Below are 27,236 nucleotides of genomic sequence, written 5' to 3'. Positions count from 1 at the left end.
TACATTTGAAGTTAAGTCTGAACTTCAGAGAAGGCCGCCATTTATTAACTCTAACAAAAAAAAACAGAACTAAACTCACTGAAATGATATTTTCTACATTAAAATCCCATAGCTCATATCGTATTTTCCATAGTCACTACTTTTTCCAAAAGTTCAGAACAGTTCCAATGAAAAAAAAAAGAAAAAGTCAGTAATAGTTCTATCACCTGTCTTCGCTGTTGTTTCGGGTATGTTATTTGAAGTTTCGCTGTGTGTTGAATGGCTTTTTGCATGAATGATTTTTTTGTTTATTTTCGATTGTTTGTAAGTCAGCATGGCTTTAATGGAGAGTCAAAGATTTGTTGGAGAGTTCTAGAATCTGAGATTTTAGAAAGCAACCTTAACTGAGAAACCTTCAGTTGCACGTCTAAACTTGAGTCATTTTCTTAGCCCTTGGAATACATTGGAACTGGGTGAATGCATAGATCTGTGCTCATCAGAAGGAAATGTGAGATTTCGTGGATTAGATTACATAAGAGTGAACATTTCATGATCATCCCAGTCCCGAAATATTAGAAACAGACCAAAGTCCTGAAGAAATGATATAAAGCTGAGGACTTTGACGCTCAGTTGTGTGATCCCTTCAGTAAGAAGTTACTTCAGTTCCAGTTTAAAAGTGGAAGTCACAAGTCCCTTAACTAAGTGTTAGATACTGGGAATCTGGTGTAAAATACCAGAGCTATATTCTTTCGAATGGCAGCAGGAGTGTGGCTTTATTTACTATATAAAATTCATTTTCTTTCTTTTGAATTTATGCATTCCTTTGAGGTTAATGGGATTCAATATTTACTGCATGTTCAATGCCTTTGAACCTGCGTCGCAAGTGCAGAGTGTGGTTTATTCTATTTTACATCGTTTCTGTTGCAGTAATTTTCTATTGTGTTGTTGAGGAAGTATTTGCAGTATTGGGCGTTTCCAATAGCAAAATATCGCTTTATTAAACCAAAAGCAAATAAGGTTGTGATCCATCAAGCTGGATTTTTGCCTTGTGTGTGAGTAGTTCAGTAATTATGTCAGGTGGTATCAGAACAGAAGTGAGGCTATTAAACACAAAATTTAACTCCTGAGTTCTGAAAACTGACGGCAGACTGCACTCCAACTACACCCCTTAAGATCTATTATATGCCCCAGATTGTATGACCTGACATCAACAGTGGGATACAATTCCCCATCAGCCCTCCCTCCAAATTAGTACCTCTTCACCTGGCACCAGAGGCAACCCAAACAAATTTCCTCACCCCCTGCCAGACATGTAACACTGGAAGTTCATGATAAACTGGGGAGCTAACAGCACAGTTTTATTCACAGTTCTGGTCACCACCCAACAGTGAGGATCGAATTGCTCCAGAGAGAACACAGAGGATATTAACAGGAATGCTGCCATCGCGTGGAATTTATTGCAGCATTGAGGGAAGATGTGTAGGGTTAAGGTTGTTTCCGAGAGAATAGAGGATAATGAGGGCTGATGTGGTTGAAACATATAATATAGTCAGTGTCTTGGATAGACAACTGTTACCCCGAATGGAGAGGACCATTTACCATGTGACACAGAGTGAGACTGATTGATGGAAGGACGAAAGGGGACATGAGGGTAACTCTTTCATCCTGAAGGTTGTTGGGCCTGGAATTCACTGTCTGTTTGGGGAGCTTGTGATGGCAATCCTCAGCTGATATAATGGGAAACTGGCTCCACATCTGAAGTCAAGTAATTTTCAAGGACGTGGACGAGGTGCTGGAAAATGGGATTAGAATAGGTAAAAGTTTATTTATTTAGTGATACAAACATGAATGAAATCTTTAAGTTTCAGTGCTCTCCTGCGGTTCTATGGAATGGCTGGAAAATTGAAGAGTGTGAAAGTGAATTCATTTGCTGGGCTGAATGGCTTCACTCTGTTCTGTAATTTTCCAGCAGTTCTAAAGGATCATTGGAACACTGTGGAGTGTTGAAGTGAATTCCAGGGGCTGTGGCTACCTTCCAGTTACTCACTGAAGAAATGTTTATAGTTTCACAATTTTTACAATGCATTAAAAATTCTTCACAGGGAAGATTAATTTTACCTGACTTTATAACATCGGAATTTATCAATTAACTCTTCAGGTTAATATTGCTTGCTTGTTCTAATTATAAGATAAAGTGCTTTTCTTAAAAAGAAATGTGAAATGATATTGTCTCGTTCAGTATACTGACTGTTGGGTATTCAGATCGTTACTTTAAATGTTAGTTACCCTGGACATGAATAGAACACAATGGACAGTCAGAGAGACTGGGTTTTGATAATATTATGCCAAACACAGAATGGAAAAGACGCAGTCAGTAATTGCACTAGTGAAATATTGGAGTCACACAGCGCAGAGGATGCATTTTCAACAAAAAATACATTTCTCTTATTGAATTTTGCACGCTTTGCTAACGGAATGTACCAGTAAAATTAAAAGATTTGCTGAATATGACATGGAATTGTTGACTTTTCAAAAGTCATGAGACAACAAGTTCTCATTTCATGATCACAGTGAGGGCTTAGATAATGGCTTGTGCCTTTAGTGATAAAACAAACGTTCTCAGCTGTTAGCGTTCTCCATTGAATATTTGCATCATCTCAGGTGGAACGATACATCTTGTAATATGGCTACGAGAACTATCCCCTGGTATCCTAAGAGAGATCTAACAAATGTTCCAAAATAGATGATTATCAACACTTTGAATCTCAGTTTCCTTTTCGAAATGAACCCCTGTCCTTCTTCTGTAACGATGTAGTTTTGTGCAAGGAAAAAACTGAGTTTAGTTTTTGACTCCAATGACCCATGTTCAGATGAAGTTGTTCTGATGAGTGATTTTGTTAACTATTTCTCTCTTCACTGATGCTGCCATTTCTGTTGAGTTTCGCCAGCCGTTTCTGTTTGGTGCTTCCAGCATCCTCAGTCTGACTTATGCCATTGAAATAGTTCACTTCCTAACCTGCCTCAAAGAGGCAATTCTTCTAATCATCGAGCCCAACAGAAGCGGTCCGTCAAGTTTGTGTTGTCAAAACAATACGAAACCTGAACTTGTCCCAGCTTCCAGGAATGTAATCATAACCTCGAATATCATGACACTTCAAACGTCCAACCAGATAGTTTTTAAAAGTTGTGAGGTTTCGCGCCTCAACTAACCCCCACTCCCACTCCCCAGCACTGAATTCTCAGAACCCCATATTCTGGGTGAAAGGGGTTCCTCAAATCCCTTCTGAACCTTCTGCATTTCACCTTCAAACTTATGTCCCAGTAGAATCTCCCAATTCGTTGCCTCCACTTAGTTAAACCCAGGAGTGAGCAGCTTTGAAATGAGTTAGCCTTGGAGCCATCATTTTTAGATTTAACGTCTGAACCCTCCCATTTACGTGCTCAGATCTTCCACTGTTATCTGGGCTGACATAGACAATGTCTGATCTGTAATTTCCGATTTCCATTTTACCTCCTGTCTCTTTCAGTTAATTTCCTCGTGATCTTCGGTCTCTTGCGTGTAAAATGTGGCCTCTCCAACTGCACAACGCGCTGGCTGTTATCGGATATACTGTTCATTCTCTGGGAACATCGGATATACTGTTCATTCTCACTAACATCATACTGTTCCAATTCAAACACTTTTACTTCCCAAACTGTTTATGGTCATGATTCCTTTGTGCAGTGCTGTCTTTGTCCTGGTCAGTGCAGCCGCAGACTGTTCCATCTGGTTCAGTCAGTTTCTGCTTTGATTATTTTGTGCCTATGTGCTGCCTGAAAATAACGAGAAAATGTTGTTCAGAGAAAGCCCTGGCTGTGGCTCTGGCTGCAACTGGCATTCTGGTCTGTTCAAAAAACATTTCCAGCTATTTTCAATTTGAAACTCGGAAGATAATTGATAACGTTCCATGGTACATTCGATCAAAGTTAAGCTATATTACTGATCATATGTAGCAAGAGTTATTTAGTTCGGTCACATTTAAATCATTTCATTCCATTTGTGTTATTTCATTTGATGAACACACTGACCATGACATGCATTTTAGTCGCCAGTCGAATCTGCAAGAGTCTGAGGGGGCAGAGGAAGGGAGAGCATCAGAACGATGCAGAGATGGAGAAACACGGGAAGTCGGTGATTTTCCTCTTCACAACATCCACCACCTTCATACTTCTGTGGGTTGCGGCCCGTGCAAATTTCTTATTTTACAGTATTAACAGAACAATTCCTGACAAGTATGGAGGTTCTCTGAAGAATCTTGTGTTCGTCAGAGTAATGCTGAAGGATTTCAACTGCAGCACAAACACATTATTTAATCAGTATCTCCGTCCAAGTTCAGAGCGAAGTTCAGGATTTGGTGCATCAACTGGTTACACAAATCCTTCACTTAATGACTCAGCAAAGCAACGGAGAGAACTCCAGAGGCAACCGCACTTTTCCCAGTCCAGGAATTGCATATGCACGGCCAAGATTCCATCCGTACAATCACATGGATCTGAGTATATACCCAATGATGGACGGGAAGGAGGGGAAAAGAATGGGTCAACATTCAATACGCTCAGGAAAACGCTGCAATTTCTGATTGACAGACGGTTTGTCATACACAGGGGCACACAGAAATGAGCAGCAGGAGGCCTTTCAGCGCTTCATGTCTGGTCCTCCTGCCAGCCAGTAGATGGTGGTTCATTAAATTGGACCATCAAACCCGCATTTCGTGTGCACCTGTGCACTGCACCACCGCAACCCCCATCCCACAATTTGTATTTGAATCTATCTATCTCCAAATTCAGCAATACTGAATGGCGTGACAAAGTGACTGCAGATAAAGGGGAAGAGGTAACGACCAACGTCAGGGTCAGATGGAAAGAGGGTGCAGGAGCGATTGAAAATGACGGACTGGCTGTGAGTGATGGGTTCAGCTGCAACATTGGGTCTTCACTGCCTGCCCTGTGGATGACCGTGAAAGACTGGCAGGAAAGGTCACTGCATTTCCCCTGCAGGGGAAGAGCGGAAGGGTCAGAAATAGTTCCTCCCGAACCATCATAACTGTCTGACTCTCTGCACAGCTCATAATAAACACTATTACAACAAGGGAAAGGCTCCGGGTGCTGGTGATCCCCTCATCTGAATGAGTTATTTTCACAGACATATTTTTTGAGATTGAGTTCATTCAGTCCACCTTCCGTCAGCTCCTCGGCTTTCTCTCTATCTCTGCCCCTTTCTGTTTATCTTTGTCTGTTCCTCTGTTCCTCTCTCGAACTGCCCCCATCTCTCAGCTTCTTGATCAGTCTCTCTCTCTCTGTCTCTGTCTTGCTCGATGAGCCTCCCTGTCTGTATTGTTCTCTCTCTCTCTACCTCTTTATCTGTTTGTTTGTCTCTCTGTCTCCGTCTGTGACTATCCTTTTTTGGCTCACTGTCTATCTTTCGCTGTCTCTCTGTCTCGCCTTCGCTCTCTCTGCATCTTTCTCACATTGACCATGTCAGACACTTGTCACATACTAACATCCCATCATTCCCCAGGCAGTGATTTTGCAAAATACACAGTGCACAGATACAGGAGCAATATTTTGGCACATTACCGTAATTAAGTCTGATGGAGTTTGATCATCGACCTGTCCTCTCCCTGTTGTTGGATGGGACGTGTGTTTATGTATTTTCCTTTCGGTGTGTGAGGGTCTCTGCGTGTCTCTGAGTGTCACTGCCATTGTGAGGATGTCACTCTGTGTGTATGTCCCTCAGTTCTTGTCATTAGGTATGTCTCTGAGTGTGACACTTTAAGAGTGCATTTATGCGCATAAGTTTCCCTTTGTGGGTATTGGGAAGTACGTCGGTGACGATATATTCATGTGTTTATGTATTTTGGAATGTTATTCAGTCTCTATGAGAGGGTTTCCATGAAGGTGAGTGTATTTTGTGTGGGTGTATGTTACGGTGCCTGTGTGATTGCGTATCTTGTGCTTGCACATGTGCATCTGTTCTGTTTTTGACTATGTATGTGTTGTTTGTGGGGTTACAGTCGCATGACTGCGTAGCTTTGCATGTGTGTATATGTGTGTTACTGTCAGGATGTCATGATGGTTCTGTTACCCCGTGTGAGTATCTCTGAGTGTCAGTGCATTACTGTGGGAGTGTGGAGCATATCTCTACCTGGCTATTTTCTTGTTTAATAGAGAACATATAACATAGAATATAGAATATAGAACATAGAACAATACAGTGCAGAACAGGCAATTCGGCCTTTGATGTTGCGCCGACCTGTGAACTAATCTAAGATCTTCCCCCTACACTTTCACATCATCATCCATATGCTTATCCAAAGGATGATTAAATGCCCCAAATGTGGCTGAGTTGACTACTTCAGTCGGCAGGGTATTTCACGCCCTTACTCCCTCTGAGTTAAAAAAGCCTCTGTAATTTGTCTTAAATCTATCACCTCTCAAATTGCAGCTATGTCCCCTCGTACAAGCCGTTTTCACCATCCTAGGAAAAATACTCTCACTGTCCATCCTACCTAATCCTCTGATCATTTTGTATCTATAAAGAGAGAGAGAGAGTTAAATACATATAGTTTAATACAGATAGTGATCACGTTAAGTCAGGAGTAAAGGAGAATTAAATACCGACACCAGGATTCCTGTTCCAGGTTCACAATGCTGCTGCTGTAGACACCACCGATGGCATCTTTCACCGTGATCACTGCCACAAGGAAAATGAACAAGACGAAGACGAGAGAGAAAAGAAGAAAGATCTTGCGACCGGCCTGATGATCAGAAGTTAACAGGCTCCGGAGACTAAACACTCTATCCTGCCACCGGCGCCATTCGAAAATAAAATTCACGATGAAGAGGCAAGGGAGATTGACAATGACCCGAGTGTTTCACCTGTGAAGTGAGACTAGCCAAGTTGCATTTGGTTTCAGATAATCGACTGATGTCAAGTTAGTGTTCTTCTCTGACTACTGCCTCCTGCTGGCCTGCAAGGGAACATGGAATCTGAAAGTGAAACTGTCAAAACCAGAAAACATGGAGGAGTTAAAAAGGGTTACACAAGTTGGAGGAACGTGAAGCCCTCCTTTTAGTCTTCATCAGACTTGTGGGAATCTGTCAAGGGGAACATCAAGAGGATCTTTATTCTCAAAGGTGATCTATAGGTGAGAGAGACATTGAGAAAACTCCAGAAAAGTGTTTTAGAACTTCCTGCTGGAGCTGATGGTTGGGGTTTATGTCATGGATGATCTCTAGAATGTGAATAGACAGTAAGCATCACTCTTTACTTCAGAAGTCTCCAAGATAACCTCTAAGATAATCAACAAATCCTTTTCTGCCAGACTGCATGACATGAATTCCACAAACAGTGCGGCCCCTCGGTCATTCCATTCCTCTCTCATGGAGGTCACAGGCAACTGTACATAGGAGAGGATTTACCAACAATTATCTCTTAATAAGATGACTAAAGGCCTCGAGTCCTCAGACAATAGTAAGTTTCCATGAAGTGATGCCTCACTGGCCGAGTTGCGACGTGATTTGCCAGGTCCTGTTGGTGGTGTAGGACAGCCTGCTACAAAGAGGTCGCCTGTGTGATTCCATGAGGAAAGGTGCCACAACCCCGTGTGAGTATCTCTGAGTGTCAGTGCATTACTGTGGGAGTGTGGAGCATATCTCTACCTGGCTATTTTCTTGTTTAATAGAGAACATATAACATAGAATATAGAATATAGAACATAGAACAATACAGTGCAGAACAGGCAATTCGGCCTTTGATGTTGCGCCGACCTGTGAACTAATCTAAGATCTTCCCCCCACACTTTCATATCATCATCCATATGCTTATCCAAGGGATGATTAAATGCCCCAAATGTGGCTGAGTTGACTACTTCAGTCGGCAGGGTATTTCACGCCCTTACTCCCTCTGAGTTAAAAAAGCCTCTGTAATTTGTCTTAAATCTATCACCTCTCAAATTGCAGCTATGTCCCCTCGTACAAGCCGTTTTCACCATCCTAGGAAAAATACTCTCACTGTCCATCCTACCTAATCCTCTGATCATTTTGTATCTATAAAGAGAGAGAGAGAGTTAAATACATATAGTTTAATACAGATAATGATCAGGTTAAGTCAGGAGTAAAGGAGAATTAAATATCGACACCAGGATTCCTGTTCCAGGTTCACAATGCTGCTGCTGTAGACACCACCGATGGCATCTTTCACCGTGATCACTGCCACAAGGAACGGAAGAACAAGACGAAGACGAGAGAGAAAAGAAGAAAGATCTTGCGACCGGCCTGATGATCAGAAGTTAACAGGCTCCGGAGACTAAACGCTCTATCCTGCCACTGGCGCCATTCGAAAATAAAATTCACGATGAAGAGGCAAGGGAGATTGACAAGGACCCGAGTGTTTCACCTGTGAAGTGAGACTAGCCAAGTTGGATTTGGTTTCAGATAATCGACTGATGTCAAGTTCGTGTTCTTCTCTGACTACTGCCTCCTGCTGGCCTGCAAGGGAACATGGAATCTGAAAGTGAAACTGTCAAAACCAGAAAACATGGAGGAGTTAAAAAGGGTTACACACGTTGGAGGAACGTGAAGCCCTCCTTTGAGTCTTCATCAGACTTGTGGGAATCTGTCAAGGGGACCATCAAGAGGATCTTTATTCTCAAAGGTGATCTATAGGTGAGAGAGAAATTGAGAAAACTCCAGAAAAGTTTTTTAGAAATTCCTGCTGGAGCTGATGGTTGGGGTTTATGTCATGGATGATCTCTAGAAGGTGAATAACCAGTAAACATCACTCTTTACTTCAGAAGTCTCCAAGATAACCTCTAAGATAATCAACAAATCCTTTTCTGCCAGACTGAATGACATGAATTCCACAAACAGTGCGGCCCCTCGGTCATTCCATTCCTCTCTCATGGAGGTCACAGGCAACTGTACATAGGAGAGGATTTACCAACAATTATCTCTTAATAAGATGACTAAAGGCCTCGAGTCCTCAGACAATAGTAAGTTTCCATGAAGTGATGCCTTACTGGCCGAGTTGCGACGTGATCGGCCAGGTCCTTTTGGTGGTGTAGGACAGCCTGCTACAAAGAGGTCGCCTGTGTGATTCCATGAGGAAAGGTGCCACAACCCTCCCCCCCGACGCCCCCCCCCCCCCGCGCCCACCCGCAACTACGATCAGAATGGGGACAGGGACGGCAGTTGACCAATTTCATTGTGAGTATGGATTTTAAAAATCCTGTAATGGTCTTCGCCAATACCACACACATAATCACAAAGAATAAGTAATGAAAGTCAGTTTCCGACAGTAACTGTGTCACTGAACACATCCACGACTGAGGATCTCCTCAAATTCAAAGTGTAAATCTCCTGAACTAACGCGGTCCCCGAATCTGTGGGACACGTAAGGGAAGTGCTTGATCCTTAAGACTAGGATTCTGAAGCACAGCATCTTGATGGAGGCAGAAATTGTCTCTGTTGCTTTGCTTTTTCACTCACAGATTTTCTATTTCCCATAGGAGTTCATATGCATCCTCAATGAGGTTGCTCCTCGATGGTTATATCAGCTCCAATCAATACGCATCGGCCTAGCAGAATGAGAGTATCCTGAATATATTTCATAGCTGACTCTCAGCGATACATGAGCTGTACAGCAGCAGACAGGGGGGTGAGTCATTCTCTGTTCCCTGCAGTGTCCCGCATAAGTGCAGTGAAGAAACGTAAGATAGCTGACCGATGAATTGATCGAATAGTTTGAAAGGAGATGTGAAGGTGAAGCCAGAGAGGGATAAAAGTGAAAATTTGTCAACGTCCTGAAACGTTTGAGCGGTAGTCAATAGTGTCACTAAGTCCTGTAGTGATGGCGAAATGCGTCTTCGTGTGAGGACTGGTAAAGGAGAAAAAACAGAGTGGGAACAACATTTCATTTACATGTTCTCAAGCTGGCATTGTGAATCTTTACTTGAGACGCAGTGTTTGTAATCTCTATCAATGACCGACAACACAATGTCAGGTGAGACGGTAAAAGACAAGGATTAAATGGGAATGCTGAAAAGAGGAAGGGCAGGTTCAGTGTGAGTGAGCAAGTCATAGTCTGACCACCATATTGTGGAGAAATGTGAGGCACTGTCCCTTCATTTTAGCCTTGGAAAGATTTCAGGCATGAATAAATTTCTCGATGTTTTTCCATGTCCGAAATAAAGAGACAATAAGAGGTCTTTCTTTCCATTCAATGCCGGCGATTTCCATTATTCTGTTTAAAACATTTACTCCCCTTAGATTCTTCTGAATTCCAGGAAGACAACCCAGAGTTTGTGTCATTTCAGGCACTCAGAGTTGAACCATGACTTGCCACCTATCTTTCGAGGCAATCAATGCTGCAGTCAAATGGACATGGACTACCCAGTCTCCACTCTTTCATTGTTGCTTCCTTTCTGCAAATTCAAGCCACTACTGTATGAGCATCAAGTGACAGCAAGGGAAAAACCTAAAATTGCTGATTGACTCTTTTAGAAGCATCTGTCCTGACGTGACAGAATCCAGGATGAGAAATGAGGGTAGACTGTGTGTGAACCAGGGGTGGGGTCGTGAAAATATGTAAAGTGAAAAATGGCCGAGATCCTGGTCCACATTGGGACCAACAACATTATGTGATAAAATAACTCTTCAGTGTCTTGTATTCTGAATTACCATTTATTTACAAATGCATAGTCTTTCACAGTGGCGTCTCACTGAGTCAGGTATTCAGCATCTCAATATCGCTGACATTCACCCTTGACAATCAGCTAGGTGACCCTGATTGGCACAGATTAACAGCCCCAATCAGGGATTTCATATCCTATAAGGTCCAGCTGGCTGACCACATGGCAATCATTACCAGGAGAAAAAACAATGAGTTTCTGTAGGTAGAAATTAGCAAATCGGGCAAAACATTGAAAAGCTGATCCATGGGTGACTCTGAGTCCTCATTAGTCCGAAGAACGTGTGGCTGGGAAACATTGGTTACAGGGGAAGGACTTTGGACATTTAAATTATTGGAAGTGCTTCTGAGGCTATGGTGATCTGAATATATTGCGTTCGTTTTGTTTTAATTATATGGGGATTGCCACCCAGCTGGGGAGAAATGCTACTGAAGCTGAGGAATATTTAATCAGATCTGTCAGAGGGTTGGGAATCTGGAATCAAACGAAGTTAGAAGTGAAATGAAGCTGGCCACGGGAAGTAGACAATCTGTGGCTAAAAGAGAAAAGCAGCAGAATCACATTCGGGATCTCTTAAGATGTTGTGCTTCTGAGTCCTTGTCTTCAGATCAAACACTTGCTTCCCGTCCCTCACACATTTCGGTTTAGAGTTCTTACCAGCGCGTTACTTGTCGAATTTCAGGGGATCTTCAATAACATATGCATTAAGTGATGCAGTTACTGTGGAAACCTAACTTTTTCATTTATTATTTTGTCTCTATGATGATGTGCGAGGTATTTGTTCAGAAAAAGACTGAAATGGTACATCAACATTTTGAACTGTTCACATCTGCCCAAGAAGCAAAAATTACAATTCACTAATTGATTACATCTCCCAGCATTGTATTAACACAAAAACAAAGATGTAAGCATGCAGAAATGTATTACATTTTCTCCAAAAGTTACGGACATAATGAGATAGTATTATGTACCAATATTATTGTATTTGGGAAGAATTATCATAAAATGCTCAAATTGTTTATTACAACGAAGAATGAAGAAACTGAATTTGAAACCAGAGCCCTGAATTTAAATACAGGGAACAACAAGGAATTGATGCATAAATGGCCAAAAACCTGATTGATTTCACAGGGAACAGAAAGTGGTGCTGGAAAAGCACAACGGGTCAGCAGCATCTGAGGAGCAGGAAAATCGCAACCTTGGGCATAAGCCATTAAAGCGGAAGCAGATGATTCCTGATGAAGAGCCTATGTTCAAAACATGTGCTCTCTTGCTCCTTGGATTCTGCCAGAATTGCTGTATTCCAGCCCCAGACTCTCAACTCTGATCTTCAACATCTGCAATGCACACTTTCTCAGTGGATAGGCAATCGCTAAAAAGTAAGAAACATATTAATGAATCACAACAATTATTCAATCACCTCAAGGACAATAACTAAACAGGAAAGGTAACAATGGGCAGCGCTGCCTGATTCCAGGACAGTTCGTGAAGCTTTCTGATTCCCACCCATTTATAGAAACTGCACTAACGAAGTTGGTACACAGCAGGCCAATCCAATTGCAGCTCTCTGTCCCAAAGCCAGTTTTGTAGAGTAAGTCACACGTGTTTGTGTGTGATTTCCTGTCAAAGGCCTTCTCCTGGTCCAGGCTGATCAGGTAGCTTTCCTAACTTACTACCCAACACATAGAAAATTACATCACAAAGGAGCACTAGGCTCTCAGATGTCATCCTTAGCAGTACAGTACAGGTTTGGTCGGGGTGAATCACAGATCCCACAGCACACCTGACCTCGTTGGCGATTATCTCATAAAGGATTCTGTAAACTGCATTTAGCAGTGAAACAGGTCGTCAGTCCTTCCTATCCCTCTTCCCATTGTAGATGAGAGGGATGATACGTTCCTGTTGGATTCACACAGACTACCTGTTTGAAGCATACTGCTGTCCACTTCCAGAATGTCCATTCATGTGCCAATCATGTGGCACAGAGGTGGAAACAACTTAGGTGGTAAGACATCACTTCTGGAAATTGTACTCTTTTCTAGGAGTACAGGAGCAACTGGGAGGATGTGATGTCTGTGTGCTTCGTGTCATGAAGACTGGCAAAAAAAGGATTTGCTGATCCTCAGTTCTGTCCGTTGGTCGCTCTGTCAGTAGAAATCCTTTTAATCCAGACTCATCCGACAATTAGCCTCAAGGTCTGACTTCACAAATAACAAAAGGTTGCTTCGTCTGTTCCTTTTACCACAAGCTGTCTTAAAGGCCACAAGTTATTCTCAGCAAACAGTTCCCAATTCACAACTCGAAACACAGGTCAATAATAGAACACAAATGACAAAATGTCAGTGAAGGTTCTGTCACCTCTGCTGTATTGTTCACCTTACCCTTTGAGAAGTCTCTATGCGGATATGAATAGGAAGGGTTTAGATTGAAATGGGCCAAATGGGACAATTTAGTGGATCAGTTCGGCACGGCTGAGTATGATTTGTTTCTAAATGATTTATTTATTGTCACATGTAGAGAAGTCTAGTGAAAAGCTCTGTTTATGAGCAATACGGCGAGATGGTATGAAACAAAAAGTCAGTGAAGGTTCTGACGAAGGACTCCTAATGAAATGTTCATTACCTGCTCATTGGATGCTGCCTGACCAGCTGTGCATTTAGAGCACCACTCTAATCTTGACTCTAATTTCCAGCATCTGCAATACCCAGTTCTGACGGGAAGTTGTCCCTGAACCTGCTGGAGTGTATGTTCAGGCTTCTGCTCCTTCTGCCTAATGGAAGAAAATGTGGATGATCATTACCGGGGTGGGAGGAGTCTAGTGTAGTCAATCGATGGAAGTTTGGCTCAAGCAATGGCCTAGGTTGTCAGAACGTCAGACTGTGAAGAGGTAGAAAACTGATGTGATTAATGAATTGATTGAATGAACAGCAATTTCTGTCTTTGTTTCTAATTAACAGTGTCCGCAGTTCTTTTGGTTTTGTTCAGCCCCTTCTCCAGCTTGTTATACTGGAGGAGGCCATTCAGCAGGTGGAAGCAATGGCTAAGTCGAATTATCACTGGACTGTAAATCCAGAAGCCCGGTAATGTTCTGGGGACCCGGACGCAGCAGATGGTAGAATTTGCATTCAATAAAAGTCTGAAATTGAAGAGTCTAACGATGATCGGTTGTCAATTCACTCATACCCTTTCGGGAGGAAAAGTGCCACCCTTCCCTCATCAGTACGACATATGACTCCCAACCAACAACAATGTGGTTGACACTTACCTGCCCTCGAGGAAATTAGGGATTTTCAATAAATGCTGGTGCAAGCCAGCGACACACGCATCCCCTGAATGAATACAAATAAAAACCCTTCTTGAAACGTTGAAGAAAATGTGGATGATCATTACCGGGTGAAGTCAATCGATGGAAGTTTGGCTCAAGCAATGGCCTAGGTTGTCAGAACGTCAGACTGGGAAGAGGTAGAAAATTGATGTGATTAATGAATTGATTGAATGAACAGCAATTTCTGTTTTTGTTTCTAATTAACAGCATCCGCAGTTCTTTTGGTTTTGTTCAGCCCCTTCTCCAGCCTGTTATACTGGAGGAGGCCATTCAGCAGGTGGAAACAATGGCTAAGTGGAATTATCACTGGACTGTAAATCAGAAGCCCGGTAATGTTCTGGGGACCCGGACGCAGAAGATGGTAGAATTTGCATTCAATAAAACTCTGAAACTGAAGAGTCTAACGATGATCGGTTGTCAATTTACTCATACCCTTTCGGGAGGAAAATTGCCACCCTGCCCTCATCAGTACGACATATAACTCCCAACCAACAACAATGTGGTTGACACTTACCTGGCCTCGAGGAAATTAGGGATTTTCAATAAATGCTGGTGCAAGCCAGCGACACACGCATCCCCTGAATGAATAAAAATAAAAACCCTTCTTGAAACGTTAACAGAGGAATTGGGAATTTGAGGAGGCGACTTTACTCATTTTGAGATTGAAAAGGAGAACAGCAGAAGTCCATTCATCCCCTCTCATGTGAGGACAACATCAGCAGTTGGACATTACGTCAGTCCACACTGTTCTACTTGAACAAGCCAAGGCATGCGTGAAAGGGAAGGCGTGAGGAGTGGGGATTTGTATGAGGTTTGATGACAATTGGATAAGGAATGAGGAAATGTTAGTGAGATGGAGAGAAGTGACGCTGGGAGGCAATACAACAGGGAGTCAAGTAACTGTGTCAATGGGCAAAGTGAGAGCAAGGCTCAATGTTGACTTTTGAGAATTTGAAAGTATAAGACCATTTGTTAGTTTCACATTGGAAGCCAATGTTCATTCCCCCAAAATGACAAAAGTTGGAAATCATTTCTATTACTCTGCATTTCATCCATTCTCCATTCCCCAGTATTTAATAATCTCTATTTTCCTTTGTGCACTCCATTGCCTTCCCCAGTGTTTAATTTTCTCCAGATTAATCTGTCGTTCACTTTCTCTGTCTCTCTCTGTCTTTTTCTCTCTATGTGTGTTTAAGCCATCATCTGTATTCCATCCCCTCTATTCACTTCTTTTATTTACAACGCTCACTCTCAGTCTGTATTTAGCCTCCATTGTTATTCTTTATTCAACTATATCGTTATCAATATATGATCTTCGCTATTTCCCTGTGCTGAACCATATCTCTTCGTTTGTATTCAACCCTCACCGTTACTGAATGTTTAATCCTGTATCTAATACTTTCCATTTAATCATTTCACAATTTTTCTGCATTGCAACCGCTCTATTGTCCATCACATATGACAATCATTAACGTTCACTTTGTAGTCGAGTTCGCCCCATTATTCACAAAGTAGCTCTCTAACTGTTGTTCTTCATTTAATTCACCTCACTCTGTACTTAACCCTGTCCTCGCCCCTGTATTTAACCCTGTCCCTGCTATACTGTACTCAACCATCTCTTCATTACTCTCTATATAGATCTGTTTCGATTATTTTGTGTTAATCCTGCTCCATTTCCAATTATCTGCCCAATCAAGTTGCTCCCCAGTATTCAACACTCTCCCTACTACTCTGGATTATATCCTCTCAAATTCCACAAACTTGGTAACCCATCGTCAAATCACCTAGTGTTTACACTTGCATGGTACATGACACTGACTCAGCTAGCACAAAGCTGGTTCCTAAAGTGAGCAGAGTCCCTGACACTCCTGTTTCTATCTGTCAGCTAGGACTCCCTGTTTGTATCAAGTTAGCATCCCCAGTCAGGGAACTCATACTCAATGAGATTCACCTGGCTGCCCTCATTACAATCCCAACACCCAACCACGCCCCCAGCACCCCCATCCAGAGTATGTGTTTCCACTCGACATTCACCACAGATCAGGTGTCTCTGCCTAATCGATCCCCACAACCGGTGATGGTCCGTGCTACCACACTCTGGCCGGCGCTGGGACCGCAGATCCACCCCAAAGTGCTGGGTGAGTTCAGCAGCACCCCTACAGGTCAGACATTGATTTACTGATGGGAAGAAGGAAGGTAGAATTTTAACATGAACTGATACAGTAATGATGCAAAAATAGTGACAGCTACAATATCAAACAGCATTTACATACAATCATGAACAGTTCTAATATACAGCAATATTTAGATATAAACTCAAATTTCTACAATGTAAACAAGATTTCAGATACAATGCACAATAATATTGCATCTTAACACAGTCAGTTCTAATCTACAACAATATTTGTGCAGACACAAACAGCTCCAACATTTAACAATACATAATATATATTATACACATAAAACATGAAATGGTGTGAACATAAAGGACTTGCAGGAAGGAAGTGAATGCACTATTGGCAAATTTGCAGTTGACACAAAAGTAGCTTGGAAGATAAGTTCGGAAATTGCATGTGCTTTCTTTGGTACAGGGATGGTGGTGGTCTTCTTGAAGAAGATGGGGACTTCAGCTTGTTGCAGGGAGAGGTTGAAGATGTTGATGAATATCTCCACCAGTTGGTCCGTGCAAGATTTAAATGCACGGCCAGAATCTCCATCCAGGCCAGTAACTTTCCTTGGTTTGACTTTCAGCAAGACCGTGCTGACATGTACAGTGGTGAACAAGGGAGCAGGCGTCACTGAGCCACTGGCGTTCTTCTGAAACCAACCAGAGAAAGCATTGGACGCCCAGGGAGCAATGCGTTTTTGTCTGGTGTCTTGCTCTGCTTCATTTTGTATCCCGAATTGTTGTTTCTCCATTGCCATAGGCGATGGGAGTCTATTTGGTAGGTATGGGCCTCTCATTTGGTCTAGTACTCCCTTTTGGCATCCCTCAGTCTGTCAATCAAAGCCTCAGAACAGCATTGTACTTCCTTTTGCAAAGAGTCCTCCTATTTCAGCTTGTGCTTGTGAGCTGTTTCCAAATGTAGGAGACTAGGACATGAGGGCACAGCCTCAGAGGGAAGGGACCACCTTTGGAACTGAGATGGAAATTAATTTCTTCAACCAATGGGTGGTTAAACTGTGGAAATTATTATCACAGACGGCTTTGGAGGCCAGTACCTGAGGTGTGTAATGATGCTGCTCCTTTACCAAGGTTGTGTTGTCCTGGGTGTACTTCATGGAGTGTTTATCATTCAGCCGTTCCGGGGTGTCTACTTTGGATGGGTTGTCGGAGCAATTTCATGATAGCTAACGGACACTGCCTCAGGAAAAGGACTTTCAAATGTAAAAGCATTTACAATGAAAGGAAGGTGGGGATTCTTCTTGCTCAGCTTATCTCTGGTCCTGTTTAGTTTGATTAGGTGTTACCAATCAGTCAGTTTTTCAGACTGCTGGTGAAAGGAATAGCGACATGGAAGATGATTTTACTGCTCCTCGGATGCTGCCTGAACTGCTGTGCTCTTCCAGCACCACTAATCCAGAACATGGAAGATATTGTTCCATGTTGAATGTCTCTCTGACATCTCTCTTGTAATAACGTGCGTTGGATTTTGCCGATTTTGCCATGGGGTTTTTATTGGGATTGTTGCAGGAATTTGAAGCAATATTTAAGTTGGGATCGTGTGTTGGGTTTTAGAACACGTTAAGTTATTCTGTATTCTGTTCTCTTTTATTTGTGTTGCATTTGATACTCTGTAAATAAACTCCGTTTTATTTAAAGCCGATGAAGGTTGACCTGCTGCATCACTCCTGGAATATGCATTTTACACCTGATCAAAACCAATGGAAAAATTAGGGTCTGGGCTACTATCTTGAAATATTTTGAGAGAGTCTGGCCTGGTCCATAGTGAATGTATTAAAAATAGAGATACATAGGTTCCTGATTGGTGAGGGAATCAAATGTTATGGGGGGAAGGCGCTAGAATAGAATTGATAAATGGTTCCCTCACGAACAAATGGCAGAGATGACTCGATGGGCTGAATGGCCTAATTCCGATCCTACATTGCACGGCCTTATAATTCAATACATAACAACATTTATATATGGACACAAACAGCTCCAATGTGAAAAAAAATGTATATATTGCATTTCTTGTTGAAACTTGGATGAAAGAACTGGAATCCTGCCATTCATTTAAAATTCCCCTGTCTTGCTTCATTCATTGGCCGTAGGTCCTTGAACTGAAATAACAGTTCAGCTATCACCTGGAGGTACAGGTTCTGATATTTAGATTTTTCCCAGATTGCCGAAATACGCAATTGAGAGCAAACTGTGCACTGTGACTTGCTGAAGGTTTCAGTTGTCATTTTGCAGGAGGAGTCTCATGATCAGACAGACACATAACCACACCTTGAGGGACGGAGAAACAAACCCACAGCCTCACACATACACACATACACATAAAAGCAGAAGCACACCCACACATAGAAATACAGTCAAAGTAAGATATAGGAACACACTGACAAACAAAAACACACAGATATGCATACGCATTAACTCACAAACATACATGCACACACACACACACACACAATAACACAATCAAACTGAAATGTGGGAACACACCTACACAAGGACTACAGAAACATTCCCACATCCTCACACCACACACACAGGAATACAATCAGCGTGCAGAAGGGGCATCCCTACTCACACAAGCGTGCGTGCACACGCACAAACACACATATACACAAGAACTCAAACACATGGAAATAGACGTACTATGACATATAGGAACGCACTCATGTATGGACAGAATGCACACATCCACACACAAAGAAATACAGTCATACTGAGAGCGAGAAACCAAGCTACACAAGTGTGTGCCCGCACAAACACGCGCGCGCGTGCGTGCGCACACACACACACATAAATACAGACATTCTGACAAAGAAAGGAACCCAAACATGTGCATACCAAATGCACACATATTTGCGCACACAGAAATACATTCATACTGAGATATAGGAACACATCTCCACACAGACACAGAATCGCATGGACACCCTCATACACATACATAAACGAACTCAGAGTAAGATACATTACAGAGCAAGAATTGACAGAGACATCTTATACATATACACAAGCATATTTAAGCACCGCTCCTGAACCAAACCACAATTAAGTATCGACAGAGGGTGACACTCAGTACCAAACAGAGACACACCCACAGAGACGCAGAGAGAGATCCTGCTGGGGACACAGAAAGATCTTGACACACGGACAGACAGCCAAACACAGTCTGAACAACACACTCACCTGCTTAAACAAGACCACAGCCAAGGAAAGACACACGCCCACACTCACACATTTATACACTGGCACTCAGAGACACACAAACACATGGAGTCACCGAACCATCATGACATGCTGACCATAACACACGCACAAAAAAAACCACATAGGCACAGTAACATACACTAACATAAAAATATCCAACTTCACAGAAATCCTCTCATACAGAGGGAATAACATTCCCTAACACATAGAAACATGAATAGGAAATCACTGAAAAACTTTCCAGTACGCAGAATTAGAAACCCACACATCGATGATAAAATGGGCTCAAAATGTGTCACAGTCCAATGGCAAAAACTGAGGGACACACACGCCCAGAGTGACATGCCTACAAAGTTAATGAAGCTCGCACCCCACAGTGAGACACACAGAGCCCCTCACATAATGAAAGATAAACACATGAACACATCCCCTGCCCAGCCATTGTGAGAGAAAAGGGGGATAATCAAAGTTCAGCAGACATACTTAATGTGTCAAGTTGTTGCTGGCTGTATCTGCGTACTTTGTATTTATCAAAATCAATTCCTGGGGAAGGATCAGTGAATGAAGGTATCAGGACGTGATTTTAGTCAATGCAAATGAGCACGTACTAAACTGAGACAATGTGAGATAAAGATACAGACAGCACGAGAGAGAGCCAGAAAGAGCCAGAGAATGAGCTGAACACAGAGACAAGAAGGGTAAATATAAAGGAAGACAGAGGGACAGACAGACAGAGCGTCGGTAGAGAGAGAGAGAGATGGAACGATACAGCAGGGAAACACACAGAGTGAGACTGAGAGCGTGAGAGATAGACTGAGCAAGAAGCTGAGACAAAGCGAGAGAGGAAAAGACAAAGACAGATAGAAAGAAGCAGAGAGAGAGAGACAGAAAACGATATCCTTGTGCATGGAGTAGGCAGAAGGGAGACTCAATAAACTCTCTCAAAAGCAAATGTGCATGTAACAATAATCCATTCAGACGAGGGGAGCCTTCAAATTGTTGTAAAGAAGTGTTTATTGTGAGCTATACAAGAGAGTCCGACAATCATTTTGGTGGAGGAGGGATTATTTCTGTCCCTTTTCCTCCTCCTCTGCAGGGAAAATGAAGAGGCCGCTCCTGTCAGTCTTTAACACTCATCCATAGGGCAGTCAGTGAAGACCCAATGTTCCAGCTGAACCCATCAGTCACAGCCAGTCCATCATTTGGAATCACTCCTGCAACCTCTTTGAATCCTACCATGCCCCTGACAGTCACCTCTTGCTCCCTTACCTGTTATCCCTTTGTCATGTCCTTCAGTATTGTTGAAGGGGGATGTAGATAGGTTCTTATTCATGTTTTGGGTGATGATGTGGGACGGGGGCGCAGCTCGGGTGCACAGGGAAATGCGGATTTGATGGTACAATTGGATGATCTGGGCAGTCAGGAGGATCAGACACGAAGGGCTGAACGGCCTCCTGCTGCTCATTGTCTGTGTGTCCCTGTGCGTGTCAATCCTTAAGTCAAACAGGGACAGCAGCGTGTTCCTCAGCGTGGTGAATGATGACTCATCCTGTTATCCGACCACCCCATTCACCACTGGGTGTTATACTCGGATCCATGTGATGGTGCTGATAGAATCCTGACCGTACACGAGCAATTCCTGCACTGGGAACAATGTGGATGACTCTGGAGCTCTCTCAGTTATTTTGCTGAGTCATTAAATGAAGAATTTACGTGAACAGTTGGTGAAGTGCATTCCTGAGCTTCGTTCTGAACTTGGGCAGAGTCACTGCATAAAATAATGTGTTCGTGCTGCAGCTGAACTCCTTCAGCATTTCTGCGATGCCGTTAAAAAGGACGAGAGTCCTGTCCCACCACTCATATGTCCCTTTAATGTTAATGTATAAGACCGTTGCAAAGTTCAGTACCCACAGAAGTATGAAGCTGATGGATATGGTGAAGAGGGTAATCACTGACTTCTGCCGGCTCTCCATCTCTTCGTCTTTGTGAATCTCTCCCTTCCTTTGACACCTCAGGCTCTTGCAGACTCGACTGGCTACTAAAATGTGCCTGACCGTCAGAGTGTTTATCAACAGAATTAATACGAATGGGATTAAAGGTGTTAAAATGATATCAAGCCACTTAAACCCCAACCACCTGGGATCAGTATCATAACTTGACTTTGTTTGACAGTACCACAAAACATTGTCACTTATGATCTGCGGTTTAAACCGAAAGTAGAAGGGTATGTTTTTTGAACAGACCAGAATGCCAGTTGTAGCCAGAACCACAGCCAAGGCTTTCTCTGTCCAATATTTCCTCTTCAGTTTCAGGCAGCAAATGGCCACAAAACGATCAAAGGAGAAAAGGACAGTGAACCAGACCGAACAGTCTGTGGCTGCACAAAACAGGGCAAAGACAGCACTGCACACAGGGGTGAGGTCCAGAAAACACTTTGGGAAGTAAAAATGATTAAGTTCCCACAGTATGATCTTTGTGAGAATGAACATTATATCCGATAATGCCATAGCCAACAGGCAGCGCGTTGTGCATTTAGAGAGACCGCAATTCCCATGTGCGAAGACGAGAATCACCAGAAAATTAACTGAAAGAGACAGGAGATAAAATACAAATCATAAATTAATGTTCAAACGTTCTTCCGTCGGCCCAGAGAGCAATGGAAGATCTTAGCACCCAACTGAGCCATTTGGGAGGTTTCCGATTTCGAGGTTGAACAGGACAGGTCCAGTGGTCTGACCCATTTCAAAACTGCTCACTCCTGCGTTTCACTAAGTGTGGGCAGGCGATCAACAGTTGACACGGTGGTGTAATTTTTACGATGAAAGGGAAGAGGTTTCGAGAGGATCTGAGGAAGAGGTTTTCACCCAGAGAGTGGTGGGGGTCTGGTAAATCATTGCCTGGGAGGGTCGTGGAAGCAGGAAACATTACAAACTTTAAAACTATCTGGATGAACACTTGAAGCGTCATAACATTCGAGACTACGAGACGAGTGCTCGAAGCTGGGATGCGTGTAGATTTTGTATCGATTTGACAGCACTAAATGGATGGAACGCAGGGCGTCTTCGGGTTCTCTGATTGTAAGAATTCCTGCTGGCAAGCAGGTGGGAAAGCGAATCATTTCCTTAAAATAAATGAATTATATTAGAATGTCAAAAACACGACAGAGGATCGGATATAACTGGCAAAAGCCAACAGCGATGGCAGCATCTGCGGAGAGAGTAAGAGCGTCAGTTGAATCACTATTCATCAGAATATTTTCATCTGAACATGGGCCACTGAACTCAAACATCATCGCAGGTTTCTTCCCGCACAAGACCCTATCATTGCAAACAAAAGGCAGGGATTAATTTCCAAAATGGAATTGAGATTTAAACTGTTGATATTCACATACTATGGAACATTTGTTACACTGCACTAGCAAATGTTCCATGGTAGGAGTAGGTGAATATAGCGGCATAGTTAAAGTTATTTAGATATACAACATAGAAACAGACTCTTTAGTTCAAATTGTACAGGCTGACCCGATATCCGAAGTTACTCCAGTCCCATTTGCACCCATAACCCTCTGAACCCTTTGTGCTAATATACCCATCCAGGTATATTTTAAAGTTTACAATTGCAGCGGCCATCAAAATTTCCTCTGGCAGTTCATCCCATACACACGCCACTCCATTCATGAAAACGTTGCCCCTCAGGTCTCTCTAAATTTCTTCTCCACTCACCCTAAAACTATCCGCTCTAGTTTTGGGCTCCCCCAAACCCAGGGAAAGGAACTTGTCTATTCACCCTGTCCATACCCATTATGATTTGATGAACCTTCACAAGGTCACTCCTCAGCCTTTTGCACTCCACGGAGAAAAGCCCCAGCCTTTTCAGCTCCTCACTATGGCTCAAATACTCTACCACTGGCAACGTCCTGTTAAATCATTTCTGAGCCCTTTCAAGTTTCAAGACATCCTTCCTTCTCGAGCGAGACCAGAATTGCACACAATATGAGCAAAGTGGGCGAACCAATGTCCTGTACAGCCACAACATGATCTTTCAATTTCAAGACTCAATGTTCTGACCAATAAAGGAATGTATACCAAACGTCTTCTTCACCATCCTGTCTACCTGACACACCATTTTCAAGGAACTGCGAAGCTGCACTCCAAAATCTCTTTGTTTAGCAACACTCCTCAGGACCTTACCATTAACTGTATATACCGTGCTCTGATTTGCCATTCTAAAATGCAGCACCTCACATTCGTCTAAATTAAACTTCATCGGTCACTCATTTGCCAATTGGCCCATCTGATTAAGATCCCGTTGTACACGGATGGAATCTTCTTCGCTGCCCACTCCAACTCTAATTTTGGTGTTTTCTGCAAACCTCCTAACTGTATCTCCCGGGTTCACATTCAAGTCATCTGTATGAACGCGGAAAAGCTGTGGATCCAGCACTGATCCTTGTGGCACATCACTGGTCACAGGCCTCCAGTGTGAAAAGCGATCTTCCATTACCAAACTCTGTTTTCTACCTCGAGCCACGTCTGTCCCAAAGGCTGGCTCTCCCTTAGTTGAATGTGATCTAATCTTGCTAACTACTCTACCTTGAGGAATCTGGTTGAACGCCTTCCTGAAGTCCACATAGATCACGTCCAAAGTTCTGCCTTCATCAATCCGCTTCGTAACTTCTTCAAAAAACACAATCAAGTTTGTGAGACATGAGTACCCAACACAAGTCGCTGTTGACTGTGCTTATTCAGTCCTTGCCAACCAAAGTACATGTAAATCCTGTCCCTGAGAATTCCCTCCAACAACTTGCCCATCACCGACGCCAGGCTCACCTGTCCATACTTCCTCTGCGTTTCCTTACCAAATTTCTTATATAGTGACACGGCCTGAGCCAACCTCCAGACTTCCAGCATCTCAGCTACGACCAGCGATGATACAAATATCTCGGCAATGGCCCAGCAATCACTTCCCTAGCTTCCAAAGAGTTCGAGGGTACATCTGATCAGGTCGTGGAGATTTATCCACCTTCATACATTTTAAGACATGAAGCACCGTCTCCTCCGTAATATGGGCATTTTTCAAGATGTCACCATCTATTTCCCCACATTCTGTATCTTCTATGTCTTTCTCCACAGTACATAATGATGCAAAAATACTCAATTAGTATTTCCCCCATCTCCTGCAGATCTACACACAGGCTGCCTTCCTGATCTTTAAGGGATCCTATTTTCTCCTGAGTTTCCCTTTTGTCCTTAATGTATTTATGAAACGCCATTGGTTTCTCCTGAACCCTATTTGCCACAGCTGTCTCATGCCCCCTTTTTGACCTCCTGATTTCCCTCTTAAGTATATTCCTACTGCCTTTATACTCTTCTAAGTATTCACTCGATAGTTGCTGTCTATATGTGACATATGCGTCCATCTATTTCTTACCAAAACCCCAATTTCTCTCATCATCCAGCATTCCCTAAAGCTACCCGACTTGCTATTCATCGGAACAGGAACATACAGTCGCTGCACTCTCGTTGCCTCATTTTTCAAGGGTCCCATTGGCCACCTGTCTCTTGACCTGAGAACATCTGTCCCCAGTCAACTTATGAAACTTCTTGCCCGGTACAATCAAAATTGGCTTTCCTGAAATTTAGAACATCAACTTTTAGCCCTGGTCTGCCCTTTTACATCAGAATATTAAAACTAAGAGTATTATTCTCGCTCACCCCAATGATCTCTGCCACTCACGCCGCAATCGTTTGCCCTGCCTTATTTCCTTAAAGTCGGTCACGTTTTGCACCTTTTCTCGTACGTACATACACATACTGAATCAGAATTTTCTTTTCTACACACTTAACAAATTCCACTCTATCTAAACTCTTAACACTATGGAAGTCTGACTCTGTGTTTGGAAAGTAAAAATTCCCTCCCATTACACCCTATTATTCTTACAGACAACTGAGATCTCCTTAGAAAATGTTTATCTTAAATTCCCGTTGACAACAATGGGTAGGTGGGGGGTCTGCCATAAAATTCCAATAAGGTGATCATTGCTTCCTTATTTCTCAGTTCAGCCCGAATACCTTCCCAGGATATATTCCGAGGAATACAGTCGAGATTGTGATGCTGAAAAAGCACAGCAGATCAGGCAGCATCCGAGGAGCAGGAAAAGCGGCGTTTCAGGCAGAGGTCTTTCATCAGAAATGAGGTTGGGTGCCTTGGGGATGGAGGCATAAATGGGAAAGGGGTGGCACTGGGGAAGGTAGCTGAGAGTGAGATAGGTGGATGGAGTTGGGGGTAAAGATGATAGGTTGGAAGGGAGGATGGGATGAATAGGTGGGAAGGAAGATAGACAAATAGGACAGAAGGTCGGTGCTGAGCTGGAAAGTTGGAACTGGGATAAGGTTGAGGGATCTGAAATGAGGAAACTGGTGAAATCCACATTTATGCAATGGGATTGGTCTTCCGGGTCCATTCCTCCTTCAGGCGTCGGGTGGTAAGGGAGTGGCGATGGTGCAGGCCCAGGACCTGCTTTTCATCGGCAGAGTGGAAGGCGTAATCGAAGTGTTCGGCCACGGTGCGGTGGTGTTGATTGGTGCGGGTGTTCCAGAGATTTTCTCTGAAGTGCGCTGCGAGTAGGCATCGTGTCTCGCCAATGGAGAAGAGATTGCATCAGTATCAACGGATTCAGTGTGGAAGTGCAGGTGAAACTTTGATGGATGTGGAAGGGTTCGTTGGAGTCTTGGACGGAAGTGGGGGGAAAAGGTGTGTGCAGGATTTGGAATTGTGGGTAGCTCAGGAAATGAGCGGCTCTCACAACCACAACCTTTTCCTGCCCTCCATATAGAATTACCTAGAATCGTCTGGTCAGGGTAACAGAAAAACCATGAGTTGTTGCACTTGAGAAGTGTTATTTTTGAAGGATAATGCTAACAAAGCTGAGAAAGGTTTGTTTCATTATTAAAGGCACGAAACACAATCTAAGCACCCCTCTGTGATGATAAACGGAGGATTTGATAACTCACTGAATCGCTCATAATTTGTTTTGGAAAGTCAACAACTCTTTTTCATGCTTAGCAAATGTTCTAATTTAGCTTGTACATTCAGTCAGCCAATAATGCAAAATGCAAAGAGGAAAATGTGACCTTTTTATTGGATTCTCTGCATTATCTGACTCAAAACTTTGGAATGTGTTTGTTTATATTTTATGAATAAAGTCCTCAATTGAAAACAAAACAGACAGTTCACTATTGCAAGGACTGAATGTGACAGCTCTAATCCGAATACTCAGCATTTCATAGACGGTATAAGATTGCACAATACCTCTTTAAAAATCCTTTATATTTGTTATACGAATAACCAAGCAAAGTAAGCAATATGAACAGAAAGAATTGATGAAACCTTATGTTCGTATCTTAGTCAATATTATTCCTCCCCATGTAAAATTGCTTTTGCACTATAAAAATAATGAAGCGATAAACATTTCTTCAAGGAACAACTGGAAGATAGCCACAGCTCTCTGGAACTCACTTTAACAATCCAGTGTTCCAGTTGTGCAAACAGACAGCACGGTTAACCAACAAAGCAAATATACGTTTACACTCCTCCGTCTTTCTGCAATGCCACAGAAATGCACAAACGTTTTGACACTGAAATTGGTCATTCATGCCTGCATAAACTGAATAAACAAGCTACCTGTTCTGAGCCTAGCATCCAATACCTGGTCCATAGCGTTGAGGATTTATTCACTTCACGTGCAAATCCGAGTTCCTTTTAAATGTGTTAATTTGGTGACCTCAAACTATCACCCAGACTGTGCAGTGAATTC

Source organism: Chiloscyllium plagiosum, chromosome 46, assembly GCF_004010195.1.
Source record: "Chiloscyllium plagiosum isolate BGI_BamShark_2017 chromosome 46, ASM401019v2, whole genome shotgun sequence".
Taxonomy (NCBI): Eukaryota; Metazoa; Chordata; class Chondrichthyes; order Orectolobiformes; family Hemiscylliidae; genus Chiloscyllium; species Chiloscyllium plagiosum.
The sequence above is the reverse complement of the archived record's forward strand: the minus strand, read 5'-3'. Positions refer to the sequence as shown.